The sequence below is a fragment of the Lithobates pipiens genome, unplaced genomic scaffold, assembly GCF_037356315.1.
Source record: "Lithobates pipiens isolate NorthernLeopardFrog02 unplaced genomic scaffold, aLitPip1_a1.2 Scaffold_16, whole genome shotgun sequence".
Taxonomy (NCBI): Eukaryota; Metazoa; Chordata; class Amphibia; order Anura; family Ranidae; genus Lithobates; species Lithobates pipiens.
The window spans coordinates 555,892,943-555,907,112 of record NW_027507748.1 but is presented as its reverse complement, the minus strand read 5'-3'; the positions used below and the strand labels follow the sequence as shown (position 1 = coordinate 555,907,112).

Genomic DNA, 14,170 nt, shown 5'->3' with positions numbered 1-14,170 from the left:
CCTGAGCCGTACCAGGCCTCGTACCCCTACCTATTCACCAGGGGAAAAAAAGTGTAAATAAAACACAACACAAGGTTTTAAAATAATTTATTGCACAGCTCCAGTGGTCTTCCGTCTTGGGGGGTCTTCTCGCCGGACTTCTCCGCTATCTTCTGCTAGCTCTTTTTACATTGTACCCCATACTCATTCACATAGGGTGGGGGTCGGTATCTGGGGGTCCCCTTATTAAAGGGGGCTCCCAGATTCCGATAAGCCCCCCACCCACTGACCCCGACAACCAACGGCCAGGGTTGTCAGGAAGAGGCCCTTGTCCTCATCAACATGGGGACAAGGTGCTTTGGGGTGGGGGCGCTTGCTCGTCCCCACCCCCTTTCCTGACCGGCTGGGCTGCATGCTCGGATAAGGGTCTGATATGGACCTGGGAGGGGACCCCCACGCCGTTTTTTCGGCGTAGGGCTTCCCCTTTAAGTCCATACCAGGTAACGTTGACAGTGACGTGTCAATCTCGTCGCTAGTCCCATCCACCTGGAGCCGCGTTCAAAATGAACGGACTTTTCTCCGTGTGTGGGCAAATTTGTTAATTTCAAAAGTCCGGCGGACTAGCACACAGGTGGCTGGATTGTCCGCCAGGACTGCCGAGTTCGGCGGACAATTTTGAGTCAAAACTTCTTTCTAAGTCCGCCGGACTTTTGGGGGAAAAAAGTCAGCCGGAGCCCACACACGGCGCATTGTCTGGCAAACTCTGGTCCGTCAGATAGTCTGATGTGTACGGGTCATAATACTTATTTTCTATAGTTCTCGGCTTCATCTAGTGGCTATAATGCAGTATTTTCCTACTTCACTGTATTTTGAATGAAGAATAACATTCGCCCTACAGAGAAAATAGTCTCATAACATTTGTTTTTGTTCCCATTCACACAGAACCGATGTACACGCAGTTTCACAGAATGAATAGTTCTGAAATGTTTTAAATAAATACACCTCTTGTTGTCCAGGTTTTACTTCTTCCAACCCAAAGCAGAAGAGCGATACCTCCATGTGGATCTTTGCAGGAGCCTGTGCAATCCTCTGCAGGTTTTAATGCAGAAATAATAATATTGTATTGTAATAATAATGTAATAAATGCATATATTTTACATTTTGTTAATGTTAAATGTTAAAAAAAAAACAAGAGCACATCAAATGTACCCATCATAAATGTCATAATGCATAAATGCATTATTGTTAATGCATTTTTTGCTTTGCAGTGCTGGCAGCTGTCAGGCAGGGGGTGTTCCAGGCTAGCCTTGTGGTAAGGAAATAGGTGTGGTGATGGAAGGGATGTACTAGGCTCTAAGTGCTGCCAGTCATTATCTCCATCTGCCAGACACCATGGACAGCTCCATGTGAGCACATACATAAGGATTCTGCTCCTGAAACTTGGTGTTCAAGGTCCTCCGGGAGTGTTGGAGCGCCTTTAAATCCCACCAGCTACACAACAGCTCTCTGAATCCCCATTTCGCCTGGAGGAGAGGTGAGTGAAGTTTTGCTGTGATTTTCAAGTTCTCCGGTGACAAGTACAAAGTACAGCAGATCCATCATTTATATAAGGATTACTTCCTCTTGCTGGAATCAATATGTTTTCTTCTTATAGTCCATGCTTAGCACTGTAAGGAAAAGTCAGTATGTCTGCACATGTATATAAAGACTTATTAGGGACTGGGGCTATTATAACCTCCAAAGTACCTATAGATTACTATTTGTTCATTTTAAACCTAATATTCCGGTTGTTCTGCCATCTATCAGTAATGAATCAAATGTTACAATGGGATTAATTTTTTACAGATTAAGGTTAATGGTTATCGCAATAACTACCGATGACGAATATATTGATTCCTACAGGAACCATTGTAGTTAGACTATTTCAGCCATTCATTGATTATATGACCACACGTGGGGAATAGAAAAACTAAAATTTAAAGTATTAAACCCAAAAGCAAAAATGTATTATACTTAATTCTTAAACTGGCCATACACCTATAGATTATCTGCAGATTTTCTATGGTTAGATGGAAAAAGCGCAACAGATTTCTCCATGTATGCTAAACTGTGTGGATGGAGGAATCTCCCACTGGGCCAAGCTTCAGTATCTTGCTAGTCAACCTAAACAATGCCTGCACCCAATCAGAATGTTCAGGTATTATGAGAGCCAGTGGGGCCGACTAGCAAGATATGGAAGCTTGGGCCAGTGGGAGAGTCTTCCATCCACACAGTTCAGCGTAGATGGAGGAATCTGTTCCACTTTTTCCATCTGACCATACAAAATTTGCAGATAATCTGTAGGTGCATGGCCAGTCTTAGATGTGATGGCTGCATTAGTTTTCTTTTTTTTTGGGGCTTTCTTGCCTTTAATTTTACTTGGTGATCCTGCCAGTTGGCCTGTTATTTTTCAATAAAACAAGCTGTCCTGCAGATGTAGTAGTTTGAAGGTTGAGACAAGCCATTTACCACTGACAGAGGTGCTTACAATAATCAGCTTTTATTTGTTGATATAAAACCTTTATCCCAAATGGGGGAAAAAATGGTTTACTGTAATTGTAATTTATAAAGTATTAAAATTGTAATTTATAAGGTATTAGCTGGAGTTTGGTTTAAATGTTTTAGTGTATAAAAATCTGCTAGTACATCTAGCACTTCCCTCCTCCCAGACTGACATTACTGCTGTCCAAAAGTGCCCCCTGTGCTCCTTCATCCAGAGTGGGGGCACTCTAATACAAGAGGTGTGTATCCAGTCCCAATATCTAATGATTGGTAAGCTGCAATATATTTCATTTTTGGTTTTGGATTTAATACCGCTTTAAGTGAAATATCTAGGTCACCATTGTTTTCCTTTTCAAAATACTATTTGCCTGGCTGTCATGGAATTGCTTTTGCTGCAGTGCTTTCTGACTGTCTAAAAACAAGAACAGAGATATGTTATACTGAGGTTTCTCTTTTACTTGCCACATGCTTGCTCCAGGACTGTAATGCACACAGATTTATACCAGACACAACCAGGTATCTATCACCGTTAGAAGTCTGTAAGCAACTAATAATGTTTGAAAATGTTGAATGAGACCAATAAATTATTATGTGTAGGGGCGGGGTAGGCGTGGAACACCAACCAATACTCCTACAGAGGCACCATCCCAGGAGATATATGTAAATATATTTTAAAAAAATAATACAACAAAGTGGGACTCTAATTGTGGCTCAGAGGCTACGTATTTGAACCCTTTTCTGTGTCCTGAGGAAGCCTTTATGGCGAAACGCGTAGACACGACGCACAAGGGCTCAATGTACAAATTATATAATTTCATATGATTTTTTATATTGTTTTGAACATTGTTATGATATTGTATTTTTCAATAAAATAAATATTTTTTTTCTACTTTCCTATTTGCTTCCATGCCTTAAAAGTCCGAACTGTTGATATCTATTTGGTATCTTCTTTGTTTTGCCTCAGAGGAATACAAAAAATTGAAAGACAATATAATTTTACAAAAATTAAACACATTTTTATTTTCTAAAAAGCAAAACTTAAGATACATTACAGTCTTAATGATTCAATTTGAGTTCAGGTTAGCAGGTGATACAGAAAGTGGCCTACGCGTTTCGCGGGTGATTCTGCTTTGTCAGGGCCTTGAGCATAGTACCGATGTACACATAGTGTGAATTCAGAAAAGACCACAAATGTAGAACGCCGGCTCAGTGGGGCAGGTGAGGCCTGGGAGCCCGTGCAAATACTTCTTCCCACCTGGGCAGACAAAAATGGAAGGGCTCCAAGTGAGAGCGTGGAAATTAGGACAAACCTAGTTGTGGGGTTGAAGCACTGGGGGGGCAGAAGTAATTATTTCCGAAGAAATTTGAACCGTTGATTTCAATTGTGATGAAAGGTAGTGTGTGTATAAAGTTTTCAAACACGCCCCAGAATGGAAAGGGGAGTATAATTTGCAGCCAAGAGTAGTCTGCAATTTTATACCCACTGTCTCTGCACAACGTTTCTCACAAGTGGAGGGATGAGCCGCTCTTGGCTGCAAATCATACTGCACTTTCCATTCTGGGACGTGTTTTAAAAGTTTATACACACACTACCTTTCATCACAATTGAAATCAACGATTCAAATTTCTTCGGAAATAATTACTTCTGCCCCCCCAGTGCTTCAACCCCACAACTAGGTTTGTCCTAATTTCCACACTGTCACTTGGACCCCTTCCATTTTTGTCTGCCCAGGTGGGGAGAAGTATTCCCACGGGCTCCCAGGCCTCACCTGCCCCACTGAGCCGGCGTTCTCCATTCGTGGTCTTTTCTGAATTCACACAACGTTTACATCTGTGCTATCCTCAAGGCCCTGACAAAGCGGAATCACCCGTGAAACGCGTAGGCCACTTTCTTTATAACCTGCTGGGAACTAGCACAATTACAGTCCCACTTTGTTCTATTTTAAAATATATATTTACAATAAATTATTATGTTAAAAAAAAAAATGTTTTACCCCCCCCCCCCTGTCCCCCACTACCACCACCCCTCTCCACCCAAAAAATACAGTAATGTAAACGCCAGTTTGAATAATGGTGGGATACTGTCCAGGCATCTATATTTCTATACGCATTCATTCTGCATTCTTTTAAGGTACAACTCAGAATTTAGGAGATATATGTCCAAAGATATGCCGGTAGGTTAATTGACTTTTGTCCAAAATTTACCCTGGTATATGAATAGGGACCTTGGATTGTGGGCTCCTTGAGGGTAGGGACTGATGTGAGTGTGCAATGTACAGGGATGGGGACAATTGTAGACACTCACTCAGGTTGAACTGGATGGACTGGTGTCTTTATTCAACCTTACTAACTATGTAACTATATGATATAAACATTACTAACATTTGTATAAATGATACATACAGTATAATAAAGATGAAATAGCTTTTTATGCTACTGTCAGCTTAGGGGGACCACACCAATGACTATATAGTGTGAAAGTCTACTTGGTTCCATATAAATTGTATAAGTACTTTTGCCTGGTACAGGACAAAACGATCAGAAATCTAACCAATATGTGGACGGCTTTAGTCTTAGTATAATTATAAAAAAAAGTGCCGAAAAATGACTTCCCAGAATGCCTTTGTGTATTTGCTTTAAGGTTGCTGTAAAAATCCGAATACCCTGATTAATTTATTTTAAGGTGATATTATAAATACTGTCACCATGACATTGACCAAGGTATTTATACAACATGTATGCAATAAAATGTAAACCTGAGAACGCATAATTAGAGCATGACACAAGTTAATGCTTAGCTCTGATTTCTAACAAGTAACATGTATCCAAAGATTATGAAACACGATAAATTGGCCTTCACAAAGTAAAACCGTATCCTGTTATCATACATGAGGTCAGAATAATCTTTGTTACAGATGATAATCTAATCCGTTGCTAAAATATGCCGCTGTATTGTCCTTCATTCATTTTTTTTTAAAATGCAAACGTTAAATTCCTAATTCTAAAAGTAGCCTTTTACATGATAAAATGTAGACATTTAAGCAAAATATCGGGATCACCTGATGAATGTCATCTACTTAGATGTAGTGGCTCTCCCCATATCATACACTGAATTCTCTCTATATAATACACTGGACTCTCTCCATATCATCTGCTGCATTCACCCTATATAATACACTGGACTGTCCACATATCATATACTGGACTCCCCCATATCATACACTGGCCTCTCCCTATATCATACACTGGACTCTCCCCATATCATACACTGAATTCTCTCTATATAATACACTGGACTCTCCCCATATCATACACTGGACTCTCTCCATATCATCTGCTGCATTCACCCTATATAATACACTGGACTGTCCACATATCATACACTGGACTCTCTCTATGTCATCTGCTGCATTCACCCTATATAATACACTGGACTGTCTACATATCATACACTGGGCTCCCCATATCATACACTGGCCTCTCCCTCTATCATACACTGGCCTCTCCCTATATCATACACTGGACTCTCCCTATATCATACACTGGCCTCTCCCTATATCATACACTGAACTCTCCCTATATCATACACTGAACTCTCCCTATATCATACACTGTCCTCTCCCTATATCATACACTGTCCTCTCCCTATATCATACACTGAACTCTCCCTATATCATACACTGAACTCTCCCTATATCATACACTGTCCTCTCCCTATATCATACACTGTCCTCTCCCTATATCATACACTGAACTCTCCCTATATCATACACTGGCCTCTCCCTATATCATACACTGAACTCTCCCTATATCATACACTGGCCTCTCCCTATATCATACACTGTACTCTCCCTATATCATACACTGAACTCTCCCTATATCATACACTGGACTCTCTCCATATCATACACTGTACTCTCCCTATATCATACACTGGACTCTCCCCATTTCATACACTGGACTCTCCCCATATCATACACTGGCCTCTCCCTATATCATACACTGGACTCTCCCCATATCATACACTGAATTCTCTCTATATAATACACTGGACTCTCCCCATATCATACACTGGACTCTCTCCATATCATCTGCTGCATTCACCCTATATAATACACTGGACTGTCCACATATCATACACTGGACTCTCTCTATGTCATCTGCTGCATTCACCCTATATAATACACTGGACTGTCTACATATCATACACTGGGCTCCCCATATCATACACTGGCCTCTCCCTCTATCATACACTGGCCTCTCCCTATATCATACACTGGACTCTCCCTATATCATACACTGGCCTCTCCCTATATCATACACTGAACTCTCCCTATATCATACACTGAACTCTCCCTATATCATACACTGTCCTCTCCCTATATCATACACTGTCCTCTCCCTATATCATACACTGAACTCTCCCTATATCATACACTGGCCTCTCCCTATATCATACACTGAACTCTCCCTATATCATACACTGGCCTCTCCCTATATCATACACTGAACTCTCCCTATATCATACACTGGCCTCTCCCTATATCATACACTGTACTCTCCCTATATCATACACTGAACTCTCCCTATATCATACACTGGACTCTCTCCATATCATACACTGTACTCTCCCTATATCATACACTGGACTCTCCCCATTTCATACACTGGACTCTCCCCATATCATACACTGGGCTCCCTCCTATCATATTCTGGGCTCTCCCTATATCATACACCAGACTCTACCCCACCATACACTGGACTCTCCCTATATCATACACTGAACTCTTCCATATCATACACTGGACTCTCCCTATATCATAAACTGAAACCTACCCCTATCATACACTGAACTCTTCCATATTATACATTGGACTCTCCCTGTATCATAAACTGGAACCTACCCCTATCATACACTGAACTCTTCCATATCATACACCGGACTCTCCCTATATCATACACTGAACTCTTCCATATCATACACCGGACTCTCCCTATATCATACACTGGACTCTATCCTATCATATTCTGGGCTCTCCCTATATCATACACCAGACTCTACCCCTATCATACACTGGAATCTCTCCATATCATACACTAAATTCTCCCCATATCATACACTGGATGCTCACCATATTAAACACAGTACTCCCCCCATATAATACCTATGTAATACACTGCACTCTCCCTATATCATACACTGGACTTTCACCATGTTGTACACAGGAGTCCCCTCATATTAAACACTGGAATCTCCTTTTATCATACACTGGACACACCCCATAACATACACTGGACTCTCTCCATATCATACACAGGACCCATATCAGTGACGTACATGACACACTGCAATAGTACTACTACAAGGCCCAATAGTGTATGATAACATGTATTACTTTACCTAGCCTGGGATAGGATCATTAGATACAATGCGATCTTTGGTCACTCATGTATTTTTTATGTATTTATGGCTTGGAAATGGCAGATCATTACTACTTTTTATTTGAATGAAAGATAAGATTAGCTTTATTACTCTGCACATAGAGTCAAAGGTGAATAGAAAGTCTAAAAAGAATGTGCAGAGCCTTACGATTTTACAAGGCTGAATAAGGGCCGCAGGTAGACTTTGTGCTGCTGTCTTCTCTGCATTTCTATTAGCAGTCTATGGCAAGATTCAGTGTCTAAATAAAGAAATGTGTTTTGTGAAATGAAGGTGGTTTCCATTTTCAGCAGAACAATGGAAATGTCTTCCAGTGTTCTTCTGGTGCAGAACTGCAGAGAGGGATACCCCAGCTTCACCCCACTGGTGGCTGTGAAAGAACAGTTCCCAGTTTGTCTGAATGTTTGGAGTATTCCTTTTTCTGTATGATCCAGAAACCCCCTGCTTTCTAGGATGGTGACTCAGCACAAGCAGTTCCCAACACTCCACAACACTTGTACTCTTCTGCTATTTGAGCAGGGCAGTCACCTCTCAGGATAAAGCAAGCTTTATAACAAACCTGTAATTTGCCCTTGTACCCTGCAGTATATACTCACCTCCAGGGCTGGACTTACCATTGGGCTTCACTGGGCTCAAGCCCATGGGCCCTGCCGAGATACATAGCCAAGTGTACTCGGCTTGGCTCCGCTCACAATCACGCCCAGTCCTGCCCTATGATGGACATAACACAGGGACTGGGCGTGACTGTGAGCCGAGCCGAGTACACTCGGCTACTATCGGCTCCGCTCGGGACTGAAAGAGGACCCAAGAGCCGCCGAGAGGACCCGAGAGCTGTCGAGATACACAGGACTCTGTATCTCAGAGGCGCCATTTTTAAATTTCAAGACTGCAATGTCAAGGCTGCAAATGACAAGGCTGCAATGACACTGGACAAGGCTGCAGATGGATGGGCAAGGCTGCAGATGGACACTGATAACGCTGCATTGATGGGCATTTAAATGCAAGTTTTTTCCTTAAACTTCCCTCCTAAGCCCACGTACACACGGTCGGAGATTTTGCCAACCAAATCCGTCGAATTTTGCCCGTCGGATTTAGTCCGACGGATTGTGTCCGAAACTGTTGCATACACACGTTCGGGCCAAGTTGGCGAAAAATCCGATCTTTCAGAACGTGATGACGTAATTTCGTTACGATGGCACTACATTCAGGCTAGTAGCCAATAGCTTTGATGTAGGAATTTGATCTGAGCATGCGTGGCACTTGGTCCGATCAAAATGCTCTACACATGATCGGATTAGGTCCGTCCGGCCCAGTTGGTCGGGAAATATTTCCAACATGTTGGAAATTTGGATCGGACGGAGATTCGGACGGAATCAGTCCGATGCATACCACACACAGTCGGATTATCTGACGACGCGGTCTGATAAGACTCATTCCGACAGATTCTCTGACTGTGTGTACAAGGGCTAAAAGTTTTTTTCCTTAAAATTCCCTCCTAAACTTGGGGTGCGTGTTATACGCCGATAAATACGGTAATGTTTAGAAGATAGGGCCCAAAAGTGACTCAAGCCCAGGGACCCCCACCACCCTAAGTCCTGCCTTGCTCACCGCCCCTTCAATCCCTTGCCTCGCCATTAATTAGGAGAGTCAATTCATGGAGAAATACCTGACACCCCATTGCATTGACACAGGTGCATACCACAGCACAATAGTGTGAACCAACTCTTATGCCGCGTACACCTGATCGGAATTCTCATCGGAAAAAAGCTATGATGGTTTTTCTATCGGAATTCCGCTCAAACTTGGCTTGCATACACACGATCACACAAAAAGTTCACTGAACTTTCGACCGTCAAGAACGCTGTGACGTACAACACTACGACGAACCGAGAAAATAAAGTTCAATGCTTCCGAGCATGCGTTGAATTGTTTCCGAGAATGCATAGGAATTCTGCACGTCGGAATTGCTACAGACGACTGGGATTTCTGATTGAAACCTTTTCTGTCGGAAAAATTGAGAACATGTTCTGAATCTTTTGCTGGTGGAAATTCAGCCAGCAAAATTCAGATGGAGCATACACACAGTCGCATTTTCCGATGAAAAGCTCTCATATGTCTTTTGCTGGGCGAATTTACGATCGTGTGCACGCGGCATTAAACTAACCATTGAGATCGTGATATCCGATTTTTCCTGCAGTGGTAACAGGACCTGATTTGACAAGATGGAATGGTTAATCCTTTAACGTTCTGCTCTACCGTTTGGTAGCGCACATTTTGAGTCACGCTAACTCATTGAAAAATGTGGACTTTAATTAATATACTGGGATCTGAAGCAAAAGAGCTTACGTTTATTTACAGTGCCTTGAAAAAGTATTCATACCCCTTGAAATTTTCCACATGTTGCCATGTTACAACCAAAAACGTAAATGTATTTTATTGGGATTTTATGTGATCGACCACCACAAAGTGGGGCATAAATGTGAAGTGGAAGGAAAATGATAAATGGTCTTCAAAATTTTCTACAAATAAATATGTGAAAAGTGTGGAGTGCATTTGTATTCAGCCCCCCTGAGTCAATACTTTGTAGAATCCACCTTTCGGTAAAAAGCCTAGGCTTATGACATCATGCACAGCCCCCTCTCTCTCTCTCATCTCGTGAGAGTCTGCCAGAAAGGGAGGGGGGATGAGTCATAAGAGAGCCAATGAGAGTTGCAGGGCTGCAGAGCTGGTGGTGTGCCTATGTGTAAATCCAGGAAGTGAACAGGCAGCAGCTTCAGCTGCCCACAGTTAAAATGGATGCAGCCAGAATTAGTGGAGTGAGATTTCTGCAGCATATTTGGCAAGTACAGAATCACAGTATATATCAAATAATATGCAAAGTGGTTGGAGGGAAGCTTCAGAATGGCAAAGATGTTATAATTACAAATTATGTGAGCAGACTGCAGTTCCTCTTTAACCACTTCCCTACCCGCCCATTGTCATATGATGTCCGCAGATGGGAGCTCCCATTCTGGGTGGGCGTCATATGATGTCCTTGGTTTCCCGGCTGTATAGAGGACACTCACACCTGCCACATCACAGAGGAGCCAATGCGCATGCCCAGCAACTGTGATGTCTGTTGGGCACTCACGATCGTTCATTACAGAGTAGGACCGTGGATTTGCGTGTGTAAACACACACAGATCCATGTCCTGTCAGGGGAGAGGAGACAGATTGTGTGTTCCTAGTATATAGGAACACCAACCGGTCTCCTCCCCTAGTCAGTCCCATCCACCCACTATTAGAATCACTCCCTAGGTAACACATTTAATTTCTTGATCTCCCCCTAGTGTTAACTCCTTCCCAGTAATGCCAGTGACATTTATACAGTAATCAGTGCATATTTATAGCACTGATTGCTGTATAAATGTCAATGGCCCCAAAATAGTGTCAATATACGCTTATTGTGATTTTTTTTTTTACCCAAAATATGTAGAAGAATACATATCGGCCTAAATTGAGAAAAAAAAATTGTGTTTTTTTTTTGTTTTTTTTTACATTTGGGATATTTATTATAGCAAAAAGTAAAAAATATTGTGTTTTTTAAAACTTGTCGCTCTTCTTTTGTTTGTAGTGCAAATAATAATAAAAAACGTAGAGGTGATCAAATACCACCAAAAGAAATCTCTATTTGTGGGGGGAAAAATGATAAAAATTTCATTTGGGTACAGTGTTGCATGACCGTGAACTTGTCATTTAAAATGTTGCAGTGCTGAAAACTGAAAATTGGGGATGAAAATACCCTGTATTGAAGTGTTTAAAGAGGATCTCCAACTTAGAGAAAAATGTAAAAGGCAGCAGCTACAAATACTGCCTGGGGATCTGTCTCTGTCCTCACCCAGGCTGGTTCTTCACCAGTCTTCAGGTCCCAGGCTCCACCATGTTTACTGTGGGAAGCCAGCTGTGACTCTTTGCAACTTCACAGCCAGCTTCCCACTGTGCATGCGCGAGCCTTGCTGCAGTTTGTGAATGGTCCCAGAAGGGACACTGGCAAAGAGAGGGGGCTGAACTTCTGCTTAGATTTGCTAGGCAATCAAAGTGAAAATGGGAGCAGGTGCCTATCAAAACCAGATACCTGCTCCCCCCAAAAAATGTTATTTTGCCAAATGTAGTAGAGCAGGGGAGGAGGACATAATATGGAACTTCCCCTTTAGGGTGAAGTTCTGCTTTAAGCTGGCGAAACACATTGGGCCAAATCCTTGGCTCCACCCCGTAAGACTTTTGTTCAAGGAGCAGGGCAGAAAATTCTCACCCAACCAGGGCCTTCATCCAATCATATACCCTGTTTGGGAATTCTGACAGCTGTGGGTGTCGGCAGTCAGAATACATTAGCCAGCAATGCAGATTCATCCATCCATGCCGTTTAGTATGGCTGGAGGAATCAGGTGGGGTCACAGGGCTGAACAAGTGAAATCTTAATGTTTATGACTTGCTTATGGCTAACAGGGTACAAACCCTTTTAAATACTAGTACCTGTTGTAATATACAGGGAATTACAACAGTACCTTGTGTAGTTGCACATCAAAGATGCACAAAGACTTTCCCTCTGGTGAGTAACAGAAGGTTCCATGAGCCTTTGTTGTTTATATACTTTTCGAGACCTAAGTCCACTCAAGCTGATATCATGACGGTCACTCAAGTGCCATTATAACCCTATATGGGTTTCTATATATTTTACCAGCAGTGTCCCTGAAGCTAAAATCTGTTAATACAGAGTACTCCACATAGAAGGTTGGGTCTGCAGGAAGGTGGAGTCCCTTTAGGGGATCATTCTAAAAGGCTTAACTAAAAAATTTAAGAAGACCAAGAAAACAAATGATTTTACTGTAATATAACCGAACAGAAGAACTATTGTATTGATTGTTGTAGCACAATCATCCAGCAAGGACTATACAGCTAGCATAGTAAATGTTATCTCTGACACCAGTATGAGGCAACATAAAGAAAAGAAGCTATACCACAATAAGGCAACCCCCATCATATACACAATCTGCATTAACAGCAACGCCTGCTGTGTTTGTTCATATTACTTTGTTACAATTAGTATTTGTACAATACATCTTATTCTAAGAAACATAACAGACAAATGTTTACCAAGGCATCATTTTATTGTACTATGTCATATAATATACAGAAATAGTCATCCCAGCACTGGCCTACACACCGTCACATCAAATTCTGATCGTTTATAATGCGGTGACGTACAACACTTACGACAGGACTAGAAAAAGGAAGTTCAATAGCCAGTAGCCAATAGCTTCTGTCTCATAGTTGAATCTCAGCATGCGTGATTTTTGGCATGTCGGAATTGCATACACACGATCGGAATTACTGATAGAAAGTTTTTCCGTTGGGAAAATTGAGAACATGCTATCAATTTTTGGCTGGCGGAAATTCGGCCAGCTAAATTCCGATGGAGCATACACACGGTCGCATTTTCCGATGAAAAGCTCTCATCAGTCTTTTTCTGGCCGGAAATTCCAATCGTGTGTACGCGGCATTAGACATTAAAAGCAACTTAAAAGTCAATTACTATGCATAAAGAAGGAAATCCATATAAAGTCCTTATAGTATAGATCAGGGGTGTCCAAACTACGGCCCTCCAGCTGTTGCAGAACTACACATCCCATGAGGCATTGGAAAACTCTGACATTCAAAGACATGACTAGGCATGATGGGGATTGTAGTTCCTGAACAACTGGAGGGCCGTAGTTTGGACACCCCTGGTATAGATGGTGCTCTGTATCCCCTCAGCAGAAAGAAACAAACTTCCTCATCTGAATAGCGTCACCAGAAGACACCTCGTGCTCGGATAATCCCCGTTGGTAACGAACTCACCACAAGTAAATGATAAAAGAGCACACAAACACAATAAAATACCCAATTTGTGGTCAAATATAAAAGATCATGTTACGCTGAGAAAGTAGAAGCCTAACATGTCACACTTTAAATCTGTGCACAACACCCCCCCCCCGTGGAATGGTGACAAACTATAGTGCATTATCAATTATCAATAGGCAATGCTTTAAAAGTCTTTAGAGGTTACCAGTTTATAGTTAAACAGGAGGTCTGGGACTAGAATTATTTCTTTCCTCCTGATGTTTGTGGTGATACCTCACATGTGTGATGCTATCACTGTTTATGTATGCATATGGGACCCTCATGCTCATT

The 14,170-nt window shown here is 41.9% G+C and overlaps 1 protein-coding gene across 2 annotated transcripts in view; it reads left to right on the top strand.

Annotated features, from left to right (window-relative positions):
* Positions 1-1,353: 1,353 nt before the first annotated feature.
* MYO1A (myosin IA) overlaps positions 1,354-14,170 on the top strand; it is a 119,149-nt gene continuing 106,332 nt past the window's right edge. For both annotated transcript variants that reach the window (XM_077483560.1, XM_077483559.1), the window contains exon 1: positions 1,354-1,513. The gene's annotated coding sequence lies outside the window, so the exon portion shown is untranslated. The remainder of the gene's footprint in view (positions 1,514-14,170) is intronic.